General features: G+C 34.6%; 1 protein-coding gene across 14 annotated transcripts in view; it reads left to right on the forward strand.

Annotated features, from left to right (window-relative positions):
• LOC106869227 (dorsal-ventral patterning tolloid-like protein 1) overlaps positions 1-4,815 on the forward strand; it is a 1,100,309-nt gene that overhangs the window by 774,388 nt on the left and 321,106 nt on the right. The gene's annotated exons all lie outside the window — the stretch shown is intronic.

Genomic DNA, 4,815 nt, shown 5'->3' on the forward strand with positions numbered 1-4,815 from the left:
TATATATATACATATATATACATACAGTTGTATGTAAGTTTGCTCTCTCCATACTTTCATAAGTTTGCTGAATTTACAGTCATAGTATATTTCATGTGTTAATGCCAAATCTCTGAAGCTATTTTTTTCTCGCTTTCTTTCTTTCCAATCTTTTTCCTTTTTACCATTTTTATCAATGGCGATATTTATAGAGTGTTTACTCACAGGCATATGTGTATTTTTATAGTATATTTTACAAAATAGTTGGTCTATAAGGTTGTTTGGTGGCTTATATTTCTTGCTGTCATTACCAGGGAAGATAATTTAGTTGTCGTACTCTTGGGATTTGATAAAAATAGTTAAGAGTTATATACTGTCATGTATCAATCAATACTATCCTTTGGGAGTAGTCACTACCTAAGGAATGACTTATATACATACATGTATACATACACAGACATATATATAAGTACATATATACATATCATGCATACATACCTAAATGTAGGCACAGACATAGCTGTATGGTTAGGAAGTTTGCTTTTCAACCAGTTGGCTATGGTTTCGGTACTACTGGATGTCACCTTGGGCCAGGTTGTTCTAATATAAACCCAGGTTGACTAAAGCTTTGTGAGTAGATTGGGTAAATAGAAACTAACAGAAGCACATCATATGTATTTATATATATATAGAGAGAGAGGTTATGAGAGGTAATGGTGTCAATAAGACCCAAAGGTGTCAGGTAATGCTGAGTAAGTGCTATGGGTAGACTATATTGTTAAGCTCCAGGTTCGGTGATTATGCGAATGAGGAGTCCTACATAGGTCATATATCAGCATGTGTATATATAACAATTTTCAGAATGAGATAAAAATCCAAGGCTGTGAAAGATTTCAGAACATTTATAAATAGAAGGTCTTACAGCTGTTTCTGGGATATTTTCTATATCCCTTCATCGGAGATGGTGTGAGAAAATGGTTATTTAACGGTTATTATAGATAAGATATGAAATAGGACTAAACCCAGAACCATGTGGCTGGTAAGCAAGCTACTTACCACACAGCCACTCCTGCATAAAAAAATTGTTAAAATATTTTGTGTATTGTAGAAGTATAACCAATTCACTGAAGATAAATTTTAATTACAAAATCTTATATCGACCCCAATCACAGGCTTAGATGGTTAAATGGATTGGGCAGCTGACATCCATTTGAGAAATAGGAGGTTTGCATTCTGTCTGCAGCATGACATTTCGTCTGTGGCTGTCGCACATAAACCTCAAAATAGTCCAGTCCATTTGAATAAAAGATTTGTTCCAAATTTATACTTTACAGGTTAATGGATTGAATTGTTCTGTTGAAATGAGATCTCTGGTGTTACAGTTGAACATCTACGTCACTGTACAGAGATGGTTCTCTTCGACTGGTGATCAATTTTTTTCTGACTGGAAACCACCTCAAAACATTTGTTGCAGGTGTTTAGCAGTAACACCTAATGTCTCGTTTCATTTGGCAAAGTAGTGAATTATAAATTCAGTCCACGATAAACAAAACCAAAACTGCATGTTAACATATTACAATGATTTTATTTACATTATCTACTCGTTGATACATCAGTATAGTTATGACAATTTATAATATTACTATAAAAAGTAGTGCATATGAAATGAGGCTTTGGTTTAGATATCAAGGCAACAATACAAACAGAAAACATGAATGTTACAAAAACCAAATTCAAAGAAGTGAGCATAACTGAAATAAACACAGCATTCTACTAGCTTGTTGACGAGTTAAATATAAATATATATTTGTGTGCAAATGTATTCATATATCATCATCATCATCATTATTTTAGTGTCTACTTTTTCAAACTTGCATGGGTAAGATGGGATTTGCTGAGGCAGAGTCTCTAAGGCAAAATGTCTTTCCCGTTGCCAAATGCCCTTCTTGGTGTCATTCTAGTAAAAAGAAAAGTGTTAGCTATGAAAATGCTTGATACCTGATTTTTTGGTAAAAGTTGGTCTGGTAAATGTATGATAGTTCTTGTATGAGTTCAGGTGAAGCTCTGCTAGTTAGCAGTATGATTGCTGAGCTATGTGCTGTCCTGTTTGGTATTTAAAACTTATCTGCTGTAACTAATAGTCAGGTTTTTGTCTATTATGGCATTTTGATAACACTTCACAGTTTGTCTGCTGTCTGTAGTTGTTGTTTGCCAGGATTACCACTTTAACGATAACTGCCAGAAGCATTAAGATTACTGATACCTTCACTGCAGCCTGGTACTACTTTTCTGGATTGTGTCAAATAGTCTACTATGAACAAGCATTTTCACTGGCAGAGAAATCATGTAGCACGAATGTTTTGCAGTCAGATCACTATATCCAATGTCTTGATTCGCTATAATATTACCTACATCATAAAAAAAGAATCTGACCAATCAAGATGTCATATGGAATTGGCTCCAGCAACAATTTCATCTTTTGTTACCTCTTTCTGTATCAAATCCTCACTATATATTCAGTGCAGCTAACCCCACTGACAACAGACTGACCCAAGTGTTGGAAGAGCACAAAAGCAATGAATAGATAGTGAACAAGAGACATCAGAAGACAGAAGCACAAATGGGCAAGCAGTGACAGCTAACCACAATGGACAAGCAGTGACAGCAATACACAATGACCAGCTAACATTTTGACTGATGTTACAATCACACCAATCCTCCAACAATAATTTTCAAACTTTCTTGATATTTTGTTGTTTGTAATAACATTTTTTTTTGTTTATGAAAGGAACAAATATTTCATTTTCTCCAACAGGTTTCAGTGTTCTTCTTCATAACAAGCCTAACCCCTTTTGGACCAGGCTACATGTCTGATGACTAACTTCCAAACAATTTTAGTTGGTTAACTCCTCTACAATACTTTTCCTATATCAGCTCTCCTTGCTCCACTCGCATAACTCTTTTTAACTATGGTGTTCATTAATGTGTCATAGCTGTGAGTCTACTGCGTGGTTAGAAAAAGTAACTATGTAGATGTATTTACTTATCTCAATGAAGTAGGCAAGGTATCTGATTAGTCTGAAAGGTGATGACATAGGTACATTTGTTGTTGCTAGTGAATACAGGGATATGAAATGTTTTGGTGCAGCCATTTTGGCACCACTAATTTGGCATTGCTGATTCAATGCTGACTTACTTGACATCAGACATTTTAATGTTTCTCTCATTCCCTGCTCTCTCTCTCTCTCTCTCTCTCCCCCCCTCTCTCTCTCTCTCTCTCTCTCTCTCTCTCTCCCTCTCTCTCTCTCTCTCTCTCTCTCTCTCTCTCTGCTTGTTTATGTGTGTGAGCATATTTCTCTGTATGTATGAGGAGAGGGTAAATGTTTATGTCAATCATATTCAATTATTAAATTGTACTGACTCTTCTCCCCACTTCTTTCTCTCTGTTAATGTGTGCAAACATATTTCTCTATAATTATAACAGAATAAGTGGTTATGTCAATTCTGTCCAATTAATAAATTATAATCTCTCCCCTCTCTCTCTCTCCCTATCTTTCTTTATCTTTCTCCTTCTCTCTTCTCTCTTTCTCTCCTTCTCACTCTGAGTTTATGTGCATAAACATATTTCTCTTTATGTGGAGAGGGTAAGTTTTATGTCAATCATATTCAATTAATAAATTGTAATATCCCTCTCCTCTTCCCCTCCCTTCTCTCTCTTCCTCTGCCTCCAGTGCCAAAAAGTATTATCACCAAAACAAGCTGAATGTCCAGTCAGCCATGCTAAGTCATCACTGACCAAGCAGCTTTGCCAAACGGCTTCATTCTTTGAATCTAGGTTGTTGCATGGCTGATCAGAGTGAAAGTCAACATAGGTGCATCTGCTGATGCCAGCCAGTCTGGTATTACATGGGTGCTAACAAAATCACACTGTTAATTCACAGATCTACACTTGAACCAGAATATTGCAGATATAATGACATGAAGGATTTAGTACATATTTATTATATGATTATGATTTTGCTGCAATTTAATTTTGGAAACATTTATTCAAATTTCCAGCACAGGAAGAAAATTAGTTGTTGAAAGTTTCAATTTTGCTTTGACATTTGCGAGAAGAATATCTATAGAATGGGTTTGAAATGAATTTTAAATAACTTCTGACTACAATTAAACTCTTATCTCAGAGAAGAAAAAAAATTCTCAACAGGTAAAGTCCATTCAAAATAACATTATTTGAATGATGTAATATACTATATTACATAAACAAAATGTTTAAATGTGTGCTACATTTGAGAGGTCTGAAGACTATTGAAATGCTTAAAATCTTATCTCACTTTTGTAAAATACAGAAGAAAATACAAAATATGTCAAATAACAGTAGCAGCAAACTGTTACTTCTAACTGTAATAATGGATTAAACCTGTCGGCTATGCATATGTCGCATCTTTAACAAATTGAATTCCATTTTAGCATGCCGTTAAGAGGAATTAAATATGAATCTACTCAAATGGATATGTGTGTCTGTGTGCATGAGTTGGTATTGTGTGTGTGTGTGTGTGTGTGTGTGTGTGTGTGTGGCTGGGTGGGGGTGGGGGTGTTAAACTACAAAACCATTTATCTCAGAAAGCCATCTAAATATTATTTTTAAAAATTCTTCCATCAGATAAAACTTTTAAGACTTTAAGTTTTGATAATGATTTTCATTTTCGAGGATATAAATTCCTCTGAATGAAAAGTAAATCTAATAATGACAAAATATGTATCGTTGATATTAAAACTTTAGTTGTCTCCTACTGCAACTGTATATTTCTGAATGTGAATAAACTTCAAATTGGA

The sequence above is a fragment of the Octopus bimaculoides genome, chromosome 10 (genome assembly GCF_001194135.2).
Source record: "Octopus bimaculoides isolate UCB-OBI-ISO-001 chromosome 10, ASM119413v2, whole genome shotgun sequence".
NCBI lineage: Eukaryota > Metazoa > Mollusca > Cephalopoda > Octopoda > Octopodidae > Octopus > Octopus bimaculoides.